Source organism: Ambystoma mexicanum, chromosome 3p (genome assembly GCF_040938575.1).
Source record: "Ambystoma mexicanum isolate Mex_15411 chromosome 3p, UKY_AmexF1_1, whole genome shotgun sequence".
NCBI lineage: Eukaryota > Metazoa > Chordata > Amphibia > Caudata > Ambystomatidae > Ambystoma > Ambystoma mexicanum.
Window position 1 is genome coordinate 1141580478 of NC_090925.1, and position 25460 is coordinate 1141605937.

The window sequence follows — 25460 nt, forward strand, 5'->3', positions numbered from 1 at the left end:
ACCATGAATATCTGAAAACAGAAACAGACAGGAGGTGGCACCTGCCCATAGCACGAACACCCATTCCGGACACCTGGATTATAGTGGCAGAAAGTCAATGAAAAGTACAGAGAGAGGAATGGCTCGAGAGCCAAACTCCCCAAGATCCTGCTTGCCTTGAAATTTCAATAGAATCTTGTAGTTAATCTGCCTGCATTGACAACCAATAAACACCCTTGGTGCATCAAATTAGTGTCAGAGTGGTTCTTCAAAGTGACGGTCAATCATATATGGTGCAAGAGGTGGGATTGCTCGACCCCAACACAGTGGTCACCCATAAAACCTCAGGAGATGGACATCGAATGGGGAAGACAGAACTCCAGGTCCCTCCCGGTGGGCATCTACCGCTGGGAACCAGAATCACTGGGTTGATTTTCCATCCCATTTCCTGCCAAGCTTATGTTCCATCTAGAAAGTCTCTGTGGGAGAATGCTCATGTGGTCCGGAGTGCCTGTGACTACTGAATTCCCATCAATGAGAAAGCCATAATTGAGACTGATCCCGAGTGGAACATCCCCAAGATTGCAGTGGATATTTTGCTCCAGTCCACCACTCCTGACCTACATCTTGGTATGAATTTCTCACTGTCATTAATTCTACCTAGTGTATCACCAATGTTCGGGCCATATTGATCAATTTGATTCCTGAACCTTTGCAGTTTTAGAAAGGGGATGGCTTTGGCCTATTCTTTCTAGATACAGTCTGGGCAACTGAATTTAACCTAGAATAAGAGAATCCGGCACTAACCTGTGGAGAATCTTGACATGAACCGAAGACCGGAATTCAAGGTAGGAAGACAAGAGCTTCTTCAACAAAAAATGATAGTAAATACTGGATCCATCGAAGGAAGGAGATGAGAATTTTTGAGGTTGTCCATACTACTGGAGGTGGTCACAGTAAGAACCAGATGATAAGTGGAAAATAAATACACAGTATCTCCCGAAGAGTAATCATGGAAACCCCTTGTCTCTAGGACCGAAATACCAGGAAAACAAAGGAAACCAATGTTATACCTAGGGTGACTTCTTGGATAATGGTCACCATCTTCCTGTAAAGATCCATGGACAGATTAATTGGGCACTACTGGACTCAGGCAGCACATACAACAGTATACACCCATAACTGTTACTATCCGATAGCTGGCCTAAAGGAAGACCCAGAACAACCTGTCACATCCATGGAGACTGGGTCTCATACTTCTCAGCGAGAGTCCCAATCCAAGTTGGCGAAACCATCTGGAACATCAATTTCTACGACTGTCCAATGCTGCAGACAATGAATAGGATATTTCAGAGCTAGCAAGGGCCCTCATTGTGAGGTTGATGGTAGGCTGCCGGTATTACCTGTAGGCCTACTGGCAACCTCGGCTTACCATTTCTGCTGCCCGATATCCTGGTCATATCGGAATATGGATCTACGTGATTTTACTGCAGCATGGAATTTCGAATTAGAAAATGCCAAATTCGAAATGCATGCTGCGGTGAAATTGCGCATGATTTCAGGCACACCCCCTAACCCGTTCCTCCACCCACCCTCCTACTTAGCTGTTCGCAGCACATCTCATTGTGTGCTGCTGACTCCCCATCTCCCTGCAACGCCAGTTCCCTTCACTTAAGTGCATGAGAACCGGCGCTCTAGGGTCCTCTTTTTTTGTTTTTTTTGTACAACCTTATTGTAATGGAAGCAGGATCTTCCCAGCAATCCCTGGTAACATTTTAGTGAACAAGGGTGCAGGGGTGCTCCCCTTGTTCACTACAATGGTACCATATGATAGATTTGATTGACATTTTTGGCTGTATAAAATGTTCGGACAGCTGAAATTCGATCAGATCTACCGTACGTTTGTTTGATTCAGGATTTTGGATCAATAGGTATGTTACGGTCCGTCAAGGAATGGTCAGTTCCCATTCCCGTGGAGTTCCATAAGACTTCACGTGAATAGGAAAACTGAAGTAATGGTGCTGGTGCTTCAGTGAATTATCTGCAGGTAGGGGACTGAACTACCGGCAGGTCAGGCCTGCCAGTGGTTCACCGCCCCTACCGGCAGACACAGAGTGAGCTGGTCTGGAAAAGATGCCGGTAACTGTTGTTACCGGTACTTTTTTCCAGACCGGTTCACTCCTAATGAGGTCCAAGTCTCATGAGGACTTTGTCAGGTTCACCCCTGCTGCAGGCATTTACCCTACCCCGAGCCCTACGTGATGTTCCTTATTGTATATATAAGAGCTATACAGCCTCTGCTTTCTTGGTTCTGCTGCCATCTCACAACACTGAATACGAATCCGTGAAGCTTGACCATCAAAGAGCTTCCTTATTACCAGGCGAAGAGAATACCATGAAACAGGGGCGCCTGTTTTTGACCTATGGCCATGAGTGCCTGCATGCATGCGCCATGTGAGATGGGCCTGTTTGGTGCATCAAGGACATTATGGTTATGACCAGTCTCTTGCCACCACTGGGGCAGATTTCTGTATGAAATTATCAGGGATTCTGCCACCAGTCCCAATTTTCCTTTGAATTTTGAATTTATTAAGCAAAAGAAAAGTGCTTTGATCAGAAACACTGTACATGGAAATCATAATAGTGAGTAGAGCAATGCCTTTTAGGGTGATTTTCAAAAGGTCAATGATTGGGTAAAGCAAGAAGTGGGCTGGGTGGTCGACAGTGGGTGACCGGGGAGGTAACCATGACTGCTGACAACACCAAAACAAACTACAATATACACATATGGACAGATATACTATACAATCAAATACATGACAGTGTTTGAATATACATTATACGCCCTGGAGAGAGGAAGGTTTCAGGTGGCAAGGATCCTGTGCTCGGGAGTGGCATAGTCTAATTCAGGAAGAGATGATGGAGTTTGAGGCAGCTACACATGCCAGAATAGTAGGTCCATTTTTACTTCCAGGCAGGAGGCAAATTCAACCATATCGAGGTATGAGTGATAAGGAGCAGAGGATAGTGAGTCTTGATGTGAAGCTTGTGATGGACTAAGCCAGCATGGAGGAGTATCGCCATGGCTAGATGTAAAGACAAATCTAAGGAATTTATGAGGGAGGCTTGGGGGTATTTAACGGGTTAACGATGGTGCAGCTTGCAAAGTTTAGAATTGTGTTATGGGGAAAATGTGCAGTGAGTGTGGCCTCGGAGGAGGTTAGACTAGAAATCGTGTTTGCTGTGTACAAGTGCAGAGACACAGGCGCTGGTGCAGTGGTAGGCAAGAAGGGGGGAAAGGTTTTTTTTGACGTTTTCTTAATATCACCTGGTAAATGTTTGGCAAAATACAAACAAGGTCCTTCTGGACGCGCAGTGAGGTTCATGTTTTTCCGATTCTGTGGAGCATTTTCTGGTAACCAAAAAGGTCCATGCCTCCCGTGATCTCTAACACTGTGTCTAGTGTATGATGGGTGTGCCCATGAAGAATTTTCCCAATGCCTGGCATTCGCCAGTTCCTCTTGCACACTTAGTACAATGAATCTATTCAAGAGTAAGAGAGTAAGAGACAAAAGCAAGAGAGACAGAGAGAAAGAGAGAGAGAAAGAGAGAGAGAGAGAAAGAGAGAGAGAGAGAGAGAGAGAGAGCTTGAACGTGGCAGAGTGCAAGGGTGAAAATAGGATCTGTCGGCAAAGGCCTCCAGGAAGAGTTTGGGGAATGGACAGAGAAGTGGGAGCAGTTGTGCAAAGGATGATTATCAGCCAAAGCAGAGAGAAGGGCAAGGGAACTCAGGAAATTCCCCTCACCCCCTGGTCATGTTTAAATGTTATTTTTGTTGATCAACTATTGTCACCCTTTCGGTCAGTTATCAGTTTGGTAAAGTTACGGTTGTGTACGCCGTGAGATCTTGTATGGTAACTCAGCAGGTTACATTTAACTGACATTCTTGTTTGCAAGGGAATGACTGCACACCTGAACATAACTATTCATGTAGACTACAGCATTCCTTCACATGTCATGGTGTGAGGTTGCACTCCAAAGAACCAATTTGATGTTGTACAAACCCTAATTCATGATGGTTTCCTGGATAGGCAGGTATGTGATGTATGGCTGGTACCAAATACCCTTGTCACGACCTCACAGCACCCCAAACGCTCAAAAGACTGTGGAATTACTACTGGAAGCACCCGTCTCACAGATGAGAAACCCATAGAGGGAGGAGATGGGAAAGTCCTATATATAGACTCCGCCTCATTGCCAAGACCACAAATATGTGCAATACTGTGCCTTATAATGCAGTGTTATGATGTGGAAAGCATTGTTTTGTCTCGTATGACTCACTAGGCTACATCTGCCAAGTAAGGCTGCAGCAAGCTTTGTTATGCTACACTATGGTAAGGCACACATTTAGAGTCTACAATTGGTACTACATTTTCAGCTGCCCACTGGCACCTAACAGAGATTTCAACTACAGCGCCAGGCAGCCTTTCACAACACAATTCAGTAAATTATGCAATATGCTCTAGCCAACTACCCATCACATCTCAACCATGCATTGCATTGCTACCAGCTACTGTGAAAGTATGGTCATCCATGTTCTGCCTCTTCAATATGCCACCCTGAAAGCAATATTATGTTATTGTGCATTTGTAAAACACACATGTGCCAGACCTTTATCCCTCTGTTAGAGCTTTCTCAATGTCTGTATTATTATTTTCTGTTGCTGATTTAGAAGGTGTCTTTTGAGTTTAGAGTTACTCCATTGCATAGGAGAAGGGGATACAGGGGTTTGGGTGGTAGGAGAATAGAGGACATAAAGGGAGAAAAGAGTGGAGAAGGGATGTTGGATTTGGAAAGTATATAACTACGGTTCCTTGTGATGTGGTACATCCCTATGTACACAAGTACAAACACACGTATGCACAGGAACACAGTACTCATTAAAAGCAAGGCCAACGAATACAGAGTGTCTTAGAGTGGGTAAAATAGGTTCTGGTGTATCGAAGAAGAAATACAGTTGCATTCCAAGGTCCAGAACATTAGAATAGTCTTTCTACTTTCTTTCTTAATAGTATATTTTATTGTTTTTGACAACAAACATAATCAACAAGAACACAACGAAATAAAATCAAATCAAATCATATGCATTCGAAAGAGTGAATCAATAATAAATCATATTTGAGGTCTGACAAATTCCGTCTGCAGCTGCCTCCCTGCGTTCAAAAGTGTGTACCCTTGGAATGTCAAGGATTAGCAGGAGTCGCGTTCCTCCCATTTCCCACAGATCTTGAAGGCATTAGCAGGGCAGCCCCTTGCTTTGTAGATTCTGTGTTCCAGCATTGCGCATGTGTCCATGTCATCTGCCCACTGTTCCACTGTTGGGGGATCCGGAGCGCCCCATTTTCGTGCGATGTTTCGCTTCATTAGTCCTGCGGCTGTTGCGAGGAGCAGTCCTTCCCATTTGTTCGCAACGCTTTCGTCTGGTTTACCCAGTAACAGTATTTTCGGGTCTAGTGTTATGTTGCGGCCTAAAATACCAGACAGTTTCCTGCAGCATTCCCTCCAGAAGGCCTGAATACGAGGGCATTCCCATAGGATATGTATAAATGTTCCGGTATCTCTCCCACATCGAAGGCAATACGGGTTTGGGGCACGGTTCCATTTGTGTATCATAGTTCTAGGATAGTATATTCTGTGAAGGATTTTCAATTGCACCAGAAGGAGCCTGGAGGAGATGGCGATTTCCCGGGGGTGCATTAGAATCTGGATCCAGTCTTCCGGATCTATAATACTCACATCCTCTTCCCATTTAGATTTAAGGTGAGGGAGGTCCGGTGTGGCAAAGGAGGACATGGCGTTGTAATATAGAGGTGCATTTGGCAGGAATGTATTCCGGGAATATGTTGCGCTCTATGGGCGTATAGTCAGCAATGGGAGATTCTGGTTTGATATGTATTCGTAAGGCGTGAGGTAGTTGGGTGTAGTGATAGTGTTCGGTTATTGGGAGCTGGAATTGTAGCTGGAATTGTAGTTGCAGTGTTTCGAACGAAATAAACTCCCCTCCCGCCAGGACATCCCCAATTTTATTGACACTGGCGTCTGCCCATTTGGACCAAGGTTTAAGTTTCCCAAGTTCCGTCAGGTTACCATTGTGCCATAGGGGTTGTGCAGTGGTGATCTTGTCTTTCGAGCCCACAAAGGCGTGTGCCCGTTTCCAGACCGTAGTAACATGTGCTGCCATCGTTTGCGGAGGGGGTCTGCGGAGGGGCTGATTGAGCAGGTGTAGTGGATCTATATCGTGCATTGTTGCTATTTCGGCTCTTATGTGTGGTAGCTCTCGGTCCCCATGTAGTAAGTCGTTGACCACCGCTAGCTGGGAGGCCCAGTAGTATACCCGAAGGCGGGGCACACTGATTCCTCCTTCCCAGATCGATCTCTGAAGCGTGGTCAGTGCGATGCAGGGTTGACCCCCCCCATATGAGTTCTCTAAGGAGATTATCAATGTTGTCGAATTCAGGATCTTGGATCTCAAGCAGGGCATTTTGTAGTACGTAGAGAAATCTGGGAAGTCTAATCATCTTGAACAGGGCAGCTCTGCCCATGAGTGTCAGGGGAAGAGGTTTCCAATGGCGGACATCATCCCTACAACGGTCCATGATTGGTTGGAGGTTGTGGGTAATGTAGCGTGTCAGATCCTCGGACACCCAGATATCAAAATCCGTTCGGTTCCACTTTATATGGGAATTCCTGGGGAATGGCCTGTGTGCCACGCTTCACAGGAAAAAGGATAGATTTGCTCCAGTTGATTGTCAGCCCACTAAATTCACCAAAGCGGATGAGCATCTGCGTTACTATGGGGGAGGATCGTGTCGGGTCGGACAGATAGACCAAGAGGTCATCCACGTACAAGGACGCCCTATCCTCGTGGCCCTCCGGCCACCTGAATCCCGCCCAGTCCCGGCTCTGACGGAGCCATAAGACAAGTGTCTCTATTGCAAGAGCGAAAAGAAGGGGGTACAGGGGGCATCCCTGTTGTGTGCCCCTACCAAGGGGAAAGGGCTCAGAAGGCCACCCGTTTACTTTCACTTCTGCTAGTGGTTCTGTATAGAGAAGTTGTACGCATCCTAGAAAGTTGTTACCAAAGCCCATTCTCCGCATAGTTTCCCAGAGGCTGTCCCAGCGAACAGAGTTGAATGCCTTCTCAAAATCTATGGCTAGTAACCAAGTGGCTTGTCTATAACTGGGGCCCTTTCTAATAATAGGTGGAGACGTCGTTTGTTCATGCGTGTCGATTTATGCGGCATAAACCCACATTGGTCCGGATGGATCAAGGAGGTGATGACCGATTGTAGTTGGTTGGTCAGGAGTTTGGCAAGGACTTTGTATTCAGTATTAATCAGTGAGATGAGCCTATAGGAGGCGCATTGTTCAGGTGGTTTACCCGACTTGGGAATTACAACAATCGTGGCTTTGCGCAAGTCCGGCGGGAGAGCGCCCTGGTCTCGAGCCCCGTGGAACATTTTGTGGAGGTACGGTGCTAATTTATCCCCGCCCAGTTTTTTCCAGAGTTCAACCGGGAAACCATTGGGGCCCGGTGTTTTCCCAGACTGTAATTGGGCTATAGCTTCTGCTATCTCTGCTTCGGTAAGGGCTGCGTCCAGCTGTGTTTTTTTGTTGTTCCGATAGCTGGGGCAGAGTGATATCGTCTAGCAGTGAGGGGTCCAGTGGGGATAATGCGGTGCTATATAGAGTTGCATAGAAGTCCGCAAAAGCCTTTGATATTTCCCGGTCTGAGTGGCATTCACCGCCTTGCGGGGTTATAATTTCTCTGACATGGCGTTGACCCTCGTCCCTCCTCTCAAGCCAGGCCAGCATTTTCCCGGTTTTGTCCCCTTGTTCATAGACTCTTGCTCTGGACTCCCGATCGGCGTGTTTAGCGTTATCTAGTTCGATGTTCCGAAACTTCTCTCTGGCGCCCTTAAAGGATCTGAGGGTCTCAGAGCTCGGGTCAAGAACGTATTTGGCTTCCCAGTCACTCATTTCGGCTTCTGCCTTCTTTAGCTCCCGCAGCCCTTCCTTTTTTTTGTTTGCCGTCCAGGAGATTATCTCCCCCCTCAGCACTGCTTTGTAAGCTTCCCAAATCGTAACAGGATTATCTACCGCATTGACATTGTTTTCAAAGTATTCATTAGTTGCTTCCGTGAATTTGTCGACAAGCTCGGGGAAGCCTAGATAATAGTTATTCAATCTCCATGTCTTGGGGGGAGCCACTTCCCGCAAGCACAACACCATCATCAGGGGTGAGTGGTCTGAGATACCGCGGGAAAGTAGATCCGCAGTAGTCGCCCTGTGTATGTCGGTACTTGGGAGAAGGAAGTAGTCTAGTCTGGACAAGGAGCCATGCGCCCCGGAGTGGAACGAATAAGCCTCAGTGTCGGGGTGGAGGTGTCGCCACACATATCGGAGGCCCAGGGCTGACGCAAATTTAGCTAGATTAGTGGAGATATTCGGATTGCGATCCCTGATGTGAGTGCGGTCTTTACTGTTACACATGACATCATTAAAGTCACCCCCCAGTACCCACATATCGGGTTGGTGTTTTGCCATGAGGATGACAAGATCTTTTAATAGTTCTTCCCCCAACCCCGGCGGAGAGTACACTGATGCAATGGCTAGAGTTTCTTCACCTAGCTTTCTGATGGCCATCGCGTAGCGACCCCTGGGGTCTCGCTCGACTGTCTATACCATGTATGGAAGGCGTTTGTGTAGCAGTATGAGTGTCCCTCTGGATCCCATAGAGTATCCCGCATGTAGTGCCACTCGGTAGTTGGTTCTCCGAAAGAGGGTGCAGTTGGTTCCGGCTAAATATGTATCGTTGAGTAGGGCAATGTCTGGGGGGTGTCTGTTCAGGAATTGCATCACAAGGCGTCTCTTGATTCCGGAGCCTAGCCCATTCACGTTCCATGTGATCAGTTTGAGAGATTTGGGTTGCTTGGGAGGTAGTGGGTGGGTCAATGTGGGTGCCATATGTAAGTTATAGAGTCTGATTTACAGGTTTTATGGAGTAGTCTTATGGGGGCATTATGTAGGGGTTGGTCCCGGAGGGGGTGTGCTGCCATCTGGGGGTGGCATCTGACGGCATGTACTGATTTGTGTGATTCATTAACCTTCCGAATGCATTGTAACTTTAAGGTAACACAAAAACAACATAAACTGTCCCTTTCCCCCACCCTATACTCCACCCCAACACGAAGTACCTGTCGCCCAAACATAGTTGCGACCTAACTTGCAAATACAGGTCTACAACAAGTGGTGATAATTATCATGGGGGGTCCGTGCTTACCGGGGTCGCCAGCTATTCTGTAAGCACATATCTCCTCCTCGTTGTCAGGTCAGTTTTAATGGCGGCCTATTGGTTCTTGATTTTTTCGAGTGCTGTTTGTTTAAGCCAGTTCAAGTTACTTATCAATCGTTGTCTTCATTCGGTGGTGCTTCTACTACCCTTTGTGGGTGCTCCGGGGGCGCCCTCCCCGGTCTCGGTCTGTTTCTGCCAGTGTCTTGTCTCCGATACGGTCTCCAGTCGCCTTCCAGGTTTGTTTCTGGCCCAGTTCCATGCGTCCTTGGGATCTGAAAAGTGCACGGTTGCACCATTGTGGTAGATCTTCAACCGAGCGGGGAACATAAGCCCGTATTTGACATTGAGGGCTTGCAGGCGCTTTTTAAGCGGATCGAAAGACAGTCTCGCCTTCTGTACCTCCCTGGTGAAATCCGGGAAAAAGGCAATTTTTGAACCGTTATACGTTATTGTGCCTTTGGTTCTAGCCATTTGCAAAATGGCATCACGATCCCTATAGTTCAGGAGTTTTGCGATCAGCGTACGCGGAGGTCCCCGGGGATCTGCCCGCCCGCCCGCCGGTATAAGGTGAGCATGTTCGATGGAAAAGAGTTTTGAGAGTGTCTTGGGAGCTAAGAGGTCTGCAAGCCATTGCTCCAAGAACAGTTCCATGTTTCGACCTTCAGATTTCTCCGGTATTCCAAGGATGTGTATATTGTTGTGCCTTGCTCTGCCTTCTCCCTCTTCGACTCTCTCCTCTACAGCTTTAAGGCGTGTGAGCACTCCCGTCATTTGGTGGCCCACCGTTCTAAGACCGTCCTCTGTTTCCTATATACGGGCCTCGGCCTCACCTGTTCGGGCCGTCAGTTTTTGCAAGTCGTGGCGTAGCAGGGACACCTCGGTGCTTATACCGTCCATTTTCTTTTCCATAGAGGTTCTCGAGCAAGCAATAGCTTTCATAACATCTTTAAGAGATAAAGTCTCCTCTTCCGTTTCAGTTGTGTCACTCGATTTGGCCTGCTCCTGTACGGGGGCCTGGGCATTGGTGGTGTATTGTTCTATTTTGCTCTGTGTTGTAGTATTTTTCGTCCTGTCCTTCCTCATTTTGAACGACTGAGCGTCGGAGTACAGTGGCCTTCAGCTGAGTCAGGTAGCGATCCCGCTTTTCCTCTTCGCTAGTAGATTCCACTGCGTAATGTATGTGTGCTCGCCTGGACAGCTAATGTGGTTTTAGCGGGTTTCCTCCTAGTCATAGGCCGTTTCTTTCTGCTTGCAGGTTGTGACGCTGGATGTGTGTTTGGGGCCTGTCACACTACCACTGCGGTGGAGAGGGATGTCCCGCTACCGGCGTGTGATCCGGGAATGTTCCGGAGCAATTGTGTATCTGGTGCGAGCGGTTCCAGCCACAGCCCATTTTCCGGTTCGCCCGGTGCGAGCCGACGTCCCCGGGGGGGGGAGCCGTTCCTCAAAGGGGTGTGCCAGCCTGCCGTCTCTCTCGCTCTCTGTCGCTCCAGGGATCGGCTGTGTTCGGTCAGCCGTGTTCGGGTAGCTCGGCCTCGTCTCAGCAGTGGTCAGGGGATCGCCCGTTTCGGAGTCCGCGGTCGGGCCCACGGATCCTCTCCAGTAGCCGGAGTCAGCGCAGGATCCTCCATCTCACGGCACAGTGCAGCGATGGGCGCCTCCTTCGCGGTTGTCCCAGCCAGTGGAACCGACGCCACATTGCGTATTTTCTAGTCAGCGTGCTGTTTCAGCGGCCATCTTGTTCATGGTGCGCAGTGAGTCGCTCGTACTTTCTCCGCTCGCATCTCCAGAGCCCTTCACCGATTCTAGTTCAAATTGCAGCGAAATGTTCTACAAAGGTTCCGCCATCGGATGGTGTCTTTTGGGGGAGATTGTGAACAAATGGCGTCAGGATAATTGCAGGATTTTGCTCGCGGCCGGGGAGCGACGGGGAATCACGTCCTCATCCGCGGTCGCTGGCCACGCCCCCCTCTTTCTACTTTCTTGACAATGGAGGAGGACCACTCGAGCTTTAGGAAACTGATACAGTCTAGGCTGTTTAAACAACCCCTCAATACTTAATGCACGAGTAGCAGAGGTATTGCTGGCCCTAATCTGTGCATTTAGAAGTTTTCTTAACTTCTTGGAGTCCTCCAACATACTCAGGGACATAGGAAGCCTTTTCGAATTAGGAATGCAATGTCTTACTTGTATCTTCGTTCTGGTAGTCTGGAGCTAAATGCTGGCCTGTAATTGCATGCCCCTTGTAAGGTTATTTTTGTGGATATTCTGCCATAGACGTCTTGAGCCTCGCTCCCAGATGACTCTATGAACTATGCATAGAGGTATGATTTCTATCCTTAGAGTAACAAGAAGTCAATGGAGTGTGATGAGACGAGGGGTTATGTAGTGTCTGCTTTTGAGATCCAAGTTCATTCTACCTGCTCTTAGTAAGTTTAAATTGGCAAATCCATGTGTTAAGTAGTGAAAGGTAAAGGCCATTGCAATAGTTGCCTGGAAAGCATACGTGATCTCAGCAAGTCGATCATTTTTCTGAACCTAAAACGATGAAAAGGGAGCTTGTATGTGATCTCTTTGATCTGAGGGATGAGGGAAAGTTCGGCAACCAAGGGCTTTAGCCAAGTTGTTTCCATCCTATGTGATGCTGGGGTATCCAGTATAGTCAGTTCAGAGGAACAGAATGAGTTGGGCAGGTCATTCCAAAGAAAATCATTTCAGATTTGAATTGTTAAGGCATCGGATATTGCCCTCAATTCAAATTCATAATGTGTTCGGGCCGAGATTAAAGATGATTTGGGTGGTCTCCGAAAAACGTTGGAAGTTGGTGACCTGTTGTTCAATAAAATAATCTAAAAGCTTCATGTAAATATTATATAACACAGGAATGGAAGCCTGAATCATGGGGTTCTCTGCATGTAGGTGTGTGCATTTGTTAGGGGAAGTGACAACCTTCACCTAAGCAGTTCTATCCTTCAATAACAGGGCCAGAAGGGAGGGTGATGCCTAAGGGATGTTAGAAGTGATGTAGGAGGGTGGGCTGGTCTACCATGTCATTGGCAGCAAATAGGTTTCCCATGATTAGAAACTCTGATTTGATTCCATTACTTATGATGGTCTGAAAGCAGATTGGCAATCAGAAAGAAGTAGATTTTCTTCCCTATGCCCCCTGAAGGTTTTTGTTGAGAATGTGTAACGCTCACCTGGTTCCCACGGAGGCGCGACGTCGAAGGCGCAGAACTCTGAAGATGGACAGGAAGGGCCCCTCTATTCTGGCTTCCCTGGCTCGTTGGATACCCTCCTGTGCGTGAAAAGGGAGTATTACCAACTGTGGAACAATGCTCAAGCCTCCCACTCCCTTCCAACCCTCCACGATACCTCCTCCACGATTCCCTGTGAAGCCTCACCTTAGGGTTTGGAAGAATGAGCTCTCCATCCTGCTTCTGATGCAGGGGCGCGTTGAAACCCAGTTACTTCACTGGATTGAGGATTGATGGGAGTTCAGGTAAGCTTGACTGTTCAGGTAAGGCGCTGTAAAAGTTCTGTTCAAAAGTTCAAGCTTAATAATAATGTTCGTTGTCTAATTGCAGTAAGCGCTAATGCTTATGTCTTTTTCCCCTTAGGGGCTGAGGTTCGGAGTGCCGGAGATATGGCGCCGACCCAAAGTGAAACAGTTCTGGATGAGCGCTCAGGTAATGTCTTTGCATTCGCTCATTCAATGTCTTTGTCTTTTTCCCCATAGGGGCCGGGGTCCGGAGATGCCAGGAAGCGGCAGGACCCCGAAATGCAGTGGGAATAATCCAACAGGTAAGACTTAAAAGGAAACTGAGCTTTCCTTATTCCTTTTCTCCCTCTCACCTTTGTTCTTGTCTTTTTTCCTCTAGGCGCCGGGGCGTAGCTGAATCCGGAAGATCGCTGCTGAAGATGGAAGCGCCTTGCAAAGGTGAGTAAAATGCAGCGCTGCAGCGATCGAAACGAAATGCCTTTAAAATGATGTCTTCCTTCTCAGGGCCATTGGAGAAATGACTCCGGGATGCAGATTTAGCTGGTAAGGGCTTTTCTTCTCCTATTCTCTTCCTTTCTCCTCTTGCAGGTGTTCCAGGGTGCTGGCAGGCGTGGCTGAAGTCAGGATGCAGGAGCTGACACGGTGAGCGTCCAGCTGCTAGGTGCAGAACAACGCGAAGCATGTGTGGCTGTTCGGGTGGGGTTTAAATAGCCTTGGAAGAAGTTCCTGGTATGTATCCTTCCACCAATCAGGTATGTATCCTTCCCCGACCACACCCGGGTGGTGAAGTAGTCCTACAGGTTAAGTAGTCCCATTCAGGCCTCAAGAGGGCCTGGATGAAGCAGCAAGGTCTGCATCAGGTAAGTGTGCACCCAAGCACTTAAACACATATCCTCTTCTATGAGCCTGGCGCCTAAGGCGCCAGGACTGGGGTCCGCTATGAGCCTAGCGCCTAAGGCGCCAGGACTGAGTCCAAAGGGCCCCGACTTGGGCCCGCTGAGACTTCCCTGGGGAAAATGATTTCTGCCTCTGGGGTTGCTGGGCCCGGCCTGGCTCCTTAGAGGTAGGCATCATGACAGTACCCCCCCCTCAAGGCCCCTCCCAAGGTCTTTTCCTCCGGGGGTTTTGGTTTGTGCGGGAATCTTCGATGGAATCTTTGAATTAATCGTGGTGCGTGAACATAGTTACTGGGTTCCCAAGATCTTTCCTGAGGTCCATATCCTTTCCAATCAACAAGATAGAAGAGTTTCGACTTAACTATCTTGGAATCTAAAATGTCTTTCACTTCGAATTCTAATTCTCCATCAATTTGGACAGGGCCTGGGGGCTCAGACAGTCTGGTTCCAGGTTGTACTGGTTTTAGAAGAGATGCGTGAAAAACGGGATGAATCCGCATGTTGGATGGTAAATCGAGTTTAAAGGCCACTGGGTTGATAATAGCTTTGATGGGGTAAGGCCCAATGAATCTGGAACTAAAAGTTTGCTGACCCTTGAGGGGTAGATGTTTAGTTGCTAGCCATACCTGATCTCCTACTTGGTAAGGAGGAGTTTTACTTCGGTGCAAATCAGCGTTTTCTTTATACTTTTTCTTGGCTTGCTGTAAGTGGGTTGTAGCTTCTTTGAAGGCTTGGGTTATTGTGGAATGTAGGTGATTTACTGCAGGCATCTCCAGGGTCAGAGGTGGATCTAGGTCAGAGGTCCGAGGATGGTGACCATACCGGGTATAAAAAGGAGTCTGTCCGGTTCCAGAATGCACTGAATTGTTGTATGCATATTCTGCAATCCAAAGGATGTCCTTCCAATTCAACTCGGATTGGTGTAACATGCACCGCAGATATTGCTCGAGAGTCTGATTGGTTCTCTCGGTTTGTCCGTCGGTCTGGGGGTGGTGGCTGGTGGATAACCGCACGTCTATTTGTGCTAGTTGGCAACATTTCTTCCAAAAGTGGGAGATAAATTGACTTCCACGGTCTGAGACTAATATGGAAGGGAAACCATGTAACCGCACTATATTTTCCAAAAATTCCTTGGCCAAGGTGGAAGCTGACGGCAATCCTTTTAAAGGGATAAAATGGGCCATTTTGGAGACTAGATCCACTATTACGAGAATCGTGTTGTAACCACCACAAGGAGGCAGGTCAGTTATAAAGTCCATTGACAAGGTGTGCCAAGGTGCTGGTGGAATGTCCAAAGGTTGAAGTAGGCCGGCTGGCCTTTTCTTTTGACTCTTATTTTGGGCACAGATTCCGCAAGACAACACAAATGACTTTATGTCTTTTCTCCAAGAAGGCCACCAGAAGTGGCGTTTGATCTTTTCTTCTGTTTTCGCGATACCGGGGTGTCCTTCCATTAATGATTCATGATGATGGGTAATGACAAGTTCCTGCAATTCTTTACTTGGCAGAAATAACCGCTCTTGGAAGTAGGGTAAATCATCCTTAACGGTGTAGTGAGGACCCTTTTGACTCCATTCCAGTAAGGCAGAAGAGTCAAAAAGCTGTTTTACTTGAGCTTGGATGTCCTCAATGGTTTGCAATGAAGTCAAGCCCAGAATTCTTTGTTCCGGTATGATTGGCACAGGTTCTAAACTCGAATTGGGTTCTTCCATGCCTATCCGGGATAAGGCATCTGCCTTACCATTCTTGCAGCCAGGGCGATAGGTAATTACAAAATCAAATTCCGCAAAGAATAAAGCCCATCGGAGTTGTCGCGAAGATTGAGCTTTGGCCGTCTTTAAATACTGCAAATTTCTGTGGTCCGTAATTACGGTGATGGTGTGTCTTGCACCGAGAAGATAGTGACGCCAAGCCTTGAAAGCTGATTTAATAGCCAGTAGTTCTTTGTCGGTAATTGCGTAATTGAGTTCAGGTGGAGAGAATTTTCTGGACCAAAAGGCTACAGGGTGTAGTTGGTTAGTTTCTGGGTCTCTTTGCGACAGGACAGCTCCCATGGCCGAACTGGATGCATCGCTTTCCACGATGTAAGGGAGATCTGGGCGCGGGTGCTTCAATACAGGTGCAGAGGTGAATTTGGTTTTCAGGTCCTGAAAGGCTTGTTCAGCCTCAAGAGTCCATTCAAAGCGTTTGTTTTTCTTTAGGAGAGCTGTGATGGGTTGAACAGTTCGAGAAAATTCCGGGATGAACCTTCGATAGAAATTGGCAAAGCCAAGCATGCTTTGCACTCCCTTCACAGAGCTAAGAGATGGCCATTTGAGAATGGCGTCCACTTTCCGCGAGTCCATTCGGATTCCTTGAGGTGTCAGGATGAATCCGAGAAACTCCACTTCTGTGGTATGAAAAACGCATTTTTCGAGCTTGGCAAATAATTTGTGCTGGCGCAATTTCTCAAGAACTGCCCTAACATGGTTTCTGTGATCAGATTGTGAGGAGGAATACACCAGGATGTCGTCAATATAAACGATGACACAAACATCGATAAGTTCCCGAAGAACATCATTCATGAACTACTGAAAGGCGGCAGGTGCGTTGCACAAACCGAAGGGCGTTACTTGATATTCGAAGAGCCCAAATTTGGTGCGGAATGCAGTCTTCCACTCGTCGCCCTCTTTTATACGTACCAGGTGGTAAGCTCCTCGGAGATCTAGCTTGGTGTACACACGAGCATCTTTTACTTGGTCGATAAGCTCAGGTATCAGGGGCAAAGGGTAACGATTCTTAATCGTTATCTGATTTAGGGCGCGGTAGTCAATACAGGCCCTAAGGTCTCCTTCCTTTTTAGGTACGAAGAACAAAGCGGAAGAGACTGGTGACTTTGATGGGCGAATGAAACCATTGGCCAGGTATTGATCCAAATACCGGCGCAAATGCAGGTTCTCAGGTTCAGTAAGAGCATAAATCCTACTACAAGGTAGTTGTGCATTGGGTACCAAGTCGATTTGGCAATCGTAAGATCGATGGGGAGGTAAGGTGTTAGCCTGCTCTTTCTGAAAAACGTCTTGGAATTCTTGGTATTCAGATGGTAGCTGTACAGGGGTGGAAGTTACAGAGGCTAGACCCATAGCTGGATTCCTTGGGTAACAGGTTGGTTCACAATCAGGAAAAGTTATCTTCTTTGCTCGCCAGTCTATTCTCGGATTATGTGTTTCTAACCAAGGGATTCCAAGAAGTACTTGAAATTGTGGGGCCTTGATCACATCAAACATGATTGCTTCCCGATGTCCGTCCTGACCCACCAGAGTGATTTCAACTGTGGAATGCGTTACAGGCCCTGAGGCTTTTTCGGTTCCATCAACTGTAGTAATTACATCTTGGGTTACTTTCGGGCGGAGAGGAAGCTTAATCCTGGAAGCCAATTCACGGTCTATGTAATTTCCAATAGCTCCACTGTCTATGTATGCTTTTATAGCATGCAACTGCTGAGGCTGTTTTGGGTTCACAAGCACCATTGGCATGACAAAATGCGAGGTCAAAGAGTTTGTTTTCAAGCTCGGCAAGCGGACCCCTACGCTTGTCGGGCTAGGTCGTTTCCCGAACCAGGTGTCAATAACTCGTTATCAGTGGCTCCAACCACCTTCTTGGGTGGTTTAACTGGACAACTTTGAAGAAAGTGACCGGAAGTTCCGCAATACAGACAAAGTTGCATTTGTCGCCTTCTCTCTCGTTCCTTCTGCGTTAATGGTCCTTTAACACTGCCAATTTGCATAGGTTCAGAAACGTCAGTACTCTTGGAGTTAACGTGGGTTTTGATAGGTACTCTGGTTTCATACTTGGGCCGATCTGCTTTTCTATTTTGAAGTCTGTGATCAAGTTGAACCACTAAGTCTATGTAGTCTGCGCAGGCCTGGGGTGGATCTACTATCTGAGCTATAACATCTTTAAGCTCTCCGCGCAGGCCTCGATGAAACAATGTGATCCTTTTATTTTCAGGCCATCCGGTTTCCACAACTAGTCAATTAAAGGTGGCGATATAGGACGAAAGATCCTGATTAGCTTGTCGTAAGGATAGCAGTTCGTTGTCAAGGGCCTGTCCCTGCGAGTGTCGAGCGAACAATCTTTCCATGCTGGCCTGGAAGCCCTGGAAATCCCGGAGAATGGGATCATCCTGATTTACCAATGGAATAGACCAATCGGCAGCACAGCCACTGAGGTAAGATAGTACAAAGGCTACTTTGGTCTGGTCGTTGGGGAAGGCCCCGGACCTGCATAAAAAGTGTAAACGGCATTGGTTCATAAAAACGGCATATTTCTTGGGATCCCCCGCAAAACGTTCCGGCGGGGCCAAAGGCATGTGTCCAGGTAGATTGATTTGTACCGGGTTATTCGAACCCATTGTTGTAGAAATATCTCCGGAAACAGGTAAAGGAGTGTGCTCTGCCTGGCCCTGCAATAACCTTTTGGCCAGATCATCAGTTCTTTCCTTGGATAGGATTAGTTCCCTTCTGAGAGCATTAGTCTCCTGGCGGGCTGAGTGCACTTCTGCCCGTAATTCCCCTAAAAGATGGGCCAGCTGATCTGTCTCGGAAGTCTCCATAGCGCCCAGGTGGGAAATTGTGGTAAGGCTTCGCGTTCTGTAACGCTCACCTGGTTCCCACGGAGGCGCGGCGTCGAAGGCGCAGAACTTTGAAGATGGACAGGAAGGGCCCCTCTATTCTGGCTTCCCTGGCTCGTTGGATACCCTCCTGTGCGTGAAAAGGGAGTATTACCAACTGTGGAACAATGCTCAAGCCTCCCACTCCCTTCCAACCCTCCACGATACCTCCTCCACGATTCCCTGTGAAGCCTCACCTTAGGGTTTGTAAGGATGAGCTCTCCATCCTGCTTCTGATGCAGGGGCGTGTTGAAACCCAGTTACTTCACTGGATTGAGGATTGATGCGAGTTCAGGTTAGCTTGACTGTTCAGGTAAGGCGCTGTAAAAGTTCTGTTCAAAAGTTCAAGCTTAATAATAATGTTCGTTGTCTAATTGCAGTAAGCGCTAATGCTTATGTCTTTTTCCCCTTAGGGGCTGGGGTTCGGAGTGCCGGAGATATGGCGCCGACCCAAAGTGAAACAGTTCTGGATGAGCGCTCAGGTAATGTCTTTGCATTCGCTCATTCAATGTCTTTGTCTTTTTCCCCATAGGGGCCGGGGTCCGGAGATGCCAGGAAGCGGCAGGACCCGAAATGCAGTGGGAATAATCCAACAGGTAAGACTTAAAAGGAAACTGAGCTTTCCTTATTCCTTTTCTCCCTCTCACCTTTGTTCTTGTCTTTTTTCCTCTAGGCGCCGGGGCGTAGCTGAATCCGGAAGATCGCTGCTGAAGATGGAAGCGCCTTGCAAAGGTGAGTAAAATGCAGCGCTGCAGCGATCGAAACGAAATGCCTTTAAAATTATGTCTTCCTTTTCAGGGCTGTTGGAGAAATGACTCCGGGATGCAGATTTAGCAGGTAAGGGCTTTTCTTCTCCTATTCTCTTCCTTTCTCCCCTTGCAGGTGTTCCAGGGTGCTGGTAGGCGTGGCTGAAGTCAGGATGCAGGAGCTGACACGGTGAGCGTCCAGCTGCTAGGTGCAGAACAACGCGAAGCATGTGTGGCTGTTCGGGTGGGGTTTAAATAGCCTTGGAAGAAGTTCCTGGTATGTATCCTTCCACCAATCAGGTATGTATCCTTCCCCGACCACACCCGGGTGGTGAAGTAGTCCTACAGGTTAAGTAGTCCCATTCAGGCCTCAAGAGGGCCTGGATGAAGCAGCAAGGTCTGCATCAGGTAAGTGTGCACCCAAGCACTTAAACACATATCCTCTTCTATGAGCCTGGCGCCTAAGGCGCCAGGACTGGGGTCCGCTATGAGCCTGGCGCCTAAGGCGCCAGGACTGAGTCCAAAGGGCCCCGACTTGGGCCCGCTGAGACTTCCCTGGGGAAAATGATGTCTGCCTCTGGGGTTGCTGGGCCCGGCCTGGCTCCTTAGAGGTAGGCATCATGACAGTACCCCCCCCTCAAGGCCCCTCCCAAGGTCTTTTCCTCCGGGGGTTTTGGTTTGTGCGGGAATCTTCGATGGAATCTTTGAATTAATCGTGGTGCGTGAACATAGTTACTGGGTTCCCAAGATCTTTCCTGAGGTCCATATCCTTTCCAATCAACAAGATAGAAGAGTTTCGACTTAACTATCTTGGAATCTAAAATGTCTTTCACTTCGAATTCTAATTCTCCATCAATTTGGACAGGGCCTGGGGGCTCAGACAGTCTGGTTCCAGGTTGTACTGGTTTTAGAAGAGATGCGTGAAAAACGGGATGAATCCGCATGTTGGATGGTAAATCGAGTTTAAAGGCCACTGGGTTGATAATAGCTTTGATGGGGTAAGGCCCAATGAATCTGGAACTAAAAGTTTGCTGACCCTTGAGGGGTAGATGTTTAGTTGCTAGCCATACCTGATCTCCTACTTGGTAAGGAGGAGTTTTACTTCGGTACAAATCAGCGTTTTCTTTATACTTTTTCTTGGCTTGCTGTAAGTGGGTTGTAGCTTCTTTGAAGGCTTGGGTTATTGTGGAATGTAGGTGATTTACTGCAGGCATCTCCAGGGTCAGAGGTGGATCTAGGTCAGAGGTCCGAGGATGGTGACCGTACAGGGTATAAAAAGGAGTCTGTCCGGTTCCAGAATGCACTGAATTGTTGTATGCATATTCTGCAATCCAAAGGATGTCCTTCCAATTCAACTCGGATTGGTGTAACATGCACCGCAGATATTGCTTGAGAGTCTGATTGGTTCTCTCGGTTTGTCCGTCGGTCTGGGGGTGGTGGCTGGTGGATAACCGCACGTCTATTTGTGCTAGTTGGCAACATTTCTTCCAAAAGTGGGAGATAAATTGACTTCCACGGTCTGAGACTAATATGGAAGGGAAACCATGTAACCGCACTATATTTTCCATAAATTCCTTGGCCAAGGTGGAAGCTGACGGCAATCCTTTTAAAGGGATAAAATGGGCCATTTTGGAGAATAGATCCACTATTACGAGAATCGTGTTGTAACCACCACAAGGAGGCAGGTCAGTTATAAAGTCCATTGACAAGGTGTGCCAAGGTGCTGGTGGAATGTCCAAAGGTTGAAGTAGGCCGGCTGGCCTTTTCTTTTGACTCTTATTTTGGGCACAGATTCCGCAAGACAACACAAATGACTTTATGTCTTTTCTCCAAGAAGGCCACCAGAAGTGGCGTTTGATCTTTTCTTCTGTTTTCGCGATACCGGGGTGTCCTTCCATTAATGATTCATGATGATGGGTAATGACAAGTTCCTGCAATTCTTTACTTGGCAGAAATAACCGCTCTTGGAAGTAGGGTAAATCATCCTTAACGGTGTAGTGAGGACCCTTTTGACTCCATTCCAGTAAGGCAGAAGAGTCAAAAAGCTGTTTTACTTGAGCTTGGATGTCCTCAATGGTTTGCAATGAAGTCAAGCCCAGAATTCTTTGTTCCGGTATGATTGGCACAGGTTCTAAACTCGAATTGGGTTCTTCCATGCCTATCCGGGATAAGGCATCTGCCTTACCATTCTTGCAGCCAGGGCGATAGGTAATTACAAAATCAAATTCCGCAAAGAATAAAGCCCATCGGAGTTGTCGCGAAGATTGAGCTTTGGCCGTCTTTAAATACTGCAAATTTCTGTGGTCCGTAATTACGGTGATGGTGTGTCTTGCACCGAGAAGATAGTGACGCCAAGCCTTGAAAGCTGATTTAATAGCCAGTAGTTCTTTGTTGGTAATTGCGTAATTGAGTTCAGGTGGAGAGAATTTTCTGGACCAAAAGGCTACAGGGTGTAGTTGGTTAGTTTCTGGGTCTCTTTGCGACAGGACAGCTCCCATGGCCGAACTGGATGCATCGCTTTCCACGATGTAAGGGAGATCTGGGCGCGGGTGCTTCAATACAGGTGCAGAGGTGAATTTGGTTTTCAGGTCCTGAAAGGCTTGTTCAGCCTCAAGAGTCCATTCAAAGCATTTGTTTTTCTTTAGGAGAGCTGTGATGGGTTGAACAGTTCGAGAAAATTCCGGGATGAACCTTCGATAGAAATTGGCAAAGCCAAGCATGCTTTGCACTCCCTTCACAGAGCTAGGAGATGGCCATTTGAGAATGGCGTCCACTTTCCGCGAGTCCATTCGGATTCCTTGAGGTGTCAGGATGAATCCGAGAAACTCCACTTCTGTGGTATGAAAAACGCATTTTTCGAGCTTGGCAAATAATTTGTGCTGGCGCAATTTCTCAAGAACTGCCCTAACATGGTTTCTGTGATCAGATTCTGAGGAGGAATACACCAGGATGTCGTCAATATAAACGATGACACAAACATCGATAAGTTCCCGAAGAACATCATTCATGAAGTACTGAAAGGCGGCAGGTGCGTTGCACAAACCGAAGGGCGTTACTTGATATTCGAAGAGCCCAAATTTGGTGCGGAATGCAGTCTTCCACTGGTCGCCCTCTTTTATACGTACCAGGTGGTAAGCTCCTCAGAGATCTAGCTTGGTGTACACACGAGCATCTTTTACTTGGTCGATAAGCTCAGGTATCAGGGGCAAAGGGTAACGATTCTTAATCGTTATCTGATTTAGGGCGCGGTAGTCAATACAGGCCCTAAGGTCTCCTTCCTTTTTAGGTACGAAGAACAAAGCAGAAGAGACTGGTGACTTTGATGGGCGAATGAAACCATTGGCCAGGTATTGATCCAAATACTGGCGCAAATGCAGGTTCTCAGGTTCAGTAAGAGCATAAATCCTACTACAAGGTAGTTGTGCATTGGGTACCCAGTCGATTTGGCAATCGTAAGATCGATGGGGAGGTAAGGTGTTAGCCTGCTCTTTCTGAAAAACGTCTTGGAATTCTTGGTATTCAGATGGTAGCTGTACAGGGGTGGAAGTTACAGAGGCTAGACCCATAGCTGGATTCCTTGGGTAACAGGTTGGTTCACAATCAGGAAAAGTTATCTTCTTTGCTCGCCAGTCTATTATCGGATTATGTGTTTCTAACCAAGGGATTCCAAGAAGTACTTGAAATTGTGGGGCCTTGATCACATCAAACACGATTGCTTTCCGATGTCCGTCCTGACCCACCAGAGTGATTTCAACTGTGGAATGCGTTACAGGCCCTGAGGCTATTTCGGTTCCATCAACTGTAGTAATTACATCTTGGGTTACTTTCGGGCGGAGAGGAAGCTTAATCCTGGAAGCCAATTCACGGTCTATGTAATTTCCAATAGCTCCACTGTCTATGTATGCTTTTATAGCATGCAACTGCTGAGGCTGTTTTGGGTTCACAAGCACCATTGGCATGACAAAATGCGAGGTCAAAGAGTTTGTTTTCAAGCTCGGCAAGCGGACTCCTACGCTTGTCGGGCTAGGTCGTTTCCCGAACCAGGTGTCAATAACTCGTTATCAGTGGCTCCAAACACCTTCTTGGGTGGTTTAACTGGACAACTTTGAAGAAAGTGACCGGAAGTTCCGCAATACAGACAAAGTTGCATTTGTCGCCTTCTCTCTCGTTCCTTCTGCATTAATGGTCCTTTAACACTGCCAATTTGCATAGGTTCGGAAACGTCAGTACTCTTGGAGTTAACGTGGGTCTTGATAGGTACTCTGGTTTCATACTTGAGCCGATCTGCTTTTCTATTTTGAAGTCTGTGATCAAGTTGAACCACTAAGTCTATGTAGTCTGCGCTGGCCTGGGGTGGATCTACTATCTGAGCTATAACATCTTTAAGCTCTCCGCGCAGGCCTCGATGAAACAATGTGATCCTTTTATTTTCAGGCCATCCGGTTTTCAAAACTAGTCAATTAAAGGTGGCGATATAGGACAAAAGATCCTGATTACCTTGTCGTAAGGATAGCAGTTCGTTGTCAAGGGCCTGTCCCTGCGAGTGTCGAGCGAACAATCTTTCCATGCTGGCCTGGAAGCCCTGGAAATCCCGGAGAATGGGATCATCCTGATTTACCAATGGAATAGACCAATCGGCAGCACAGCCACTGAGGTAAGATAGTACAAAGGCTACTTTGGTCTGGTCGTTGGGGAACGCCCCGGACCTGCATAAAAAGTGTAAACGGCATTGGTTCATAAAAACGGCATATTTCTTGGGATCCCCCGCAAAACGTTCCGGCGGGGCCAAAGGCATGTGTCCAGGTAGATTGATTTGTACCGGGTTATTTGAACCCATTGTTGTAGAAATATCTCCGGAAACAGGTAAAGGAGTGTGCTCTGCCTGGCCCTGCAATAACCTTTTGGCCAGATCATCAGTTCTTTCCTTGGATAGGATTAGTTCCCTTCTGAGAGCATTAGTCTCCTGGCGGGCTGAGTGCACTTCTGCCCGTAATTCCCCTAAAAGATGGGCCAGCTGATCTGTCTCGGAAGTCTCCATAGCGCACAGGTGGGAAATTGTGGTAAGGCTTCGCGTTCTGTAACGCTCACCTGGTTCCCACGGAGGCGCGGCGTCGAAGGCGCAGAACTCTGAAGATGGACAGGAAGGGCCCCTCTATTCTGGCTTCCCTGGCTCGTTGGATACCCTCCTGTGCGTGAAAAGGGAGTATTACCAACTGTGGAACAATGCTCAAGCCTCCCACTCCCTTCCAACCCTCCACGATACCTCCTCCACGATTCCCTGTGAAGCCTCACCTTAGGGTTTGGAAGGATGAGCTCTCCATCCTGCTTCTGATGCAGGGGCGCGTTGAAACCCAGTTACTTCACTGGATTGAGGATTGATGGGAGTTCAGGTAAGCTTGACTGTTCAGGTAAGGCGCTGTAAAAGTTCTGTTCAAAAGTTCAAGCTTAATAATAATGTTCGTTGTCTAATTGCAGTAAGCGCTAATGCTTATGTCTTTTTCCCCTTAGGGGCCGGGGTTCGGAGTGCCGGAGATATGGCGCCGACCCAAAGTGAAACAGTTCTGGATGAGCGCTCAGGTAATGTCTTTGCATTAGCTCATTCAATGTCTTTGTCTTTTTTCCCCATAGGGGCCGGGGTCCGGAGATGCCAGGAAGCGGCAGGACCCGAAATGCAGTGGGAATAATCCAACAGGTAAGACTTAAAAGGAAACTGAGCTTTCCTTATTCCTTTTCTCCCTCTCAACTTTGTTCTTGTCTTTTTTCCTCTAGGCGCCGGGGCATAGCTGAATCCGGAAGATCGCTGCTGAAGATTGAAGCGCCTTGCAAAGGTGAGTAAAATGCAGCGCTGCAGCGATCGAAACGAAATGCCTTTAAAATGATGTCTTCCTTTTCAGGGCCGTTGGAGAAATGACTCCGGGATGCAGATTTAGCAGGTAAGGGCTTTTCTTCTCCTATTCTCTTCCTTTCTCCCCTTGCAGGTGTTCCAGGGTGCTGGCAGGCGTGGCTGAAGTCAGGATGCAGGAGCTGACACGGTGAGCGTCCAGCTGCTAGGTGCAGAACAACGCGAAGCATGTGTGGCTGTTCGGGTGGGGTTTAAATAGCCTTGGAAGAAGTTCCTGGTATGTATCCTTCCACCAATCAGGTATGTATCCTTCCCCGACCACACCCGGGTGGTGAAGTAGTCCTACAGGTTAAGTAGTCCCATTCAGGCCTCAAAAGGGCCTGGATGAAGCAGCAAGGTCTGCATCAGGTAAGTGTGCACCCAAGCACTTAAACACATATCCTCTTCTATGAGCCTGGCGCCTAAGGCGCCAGGACTGGGGTCCGCTAT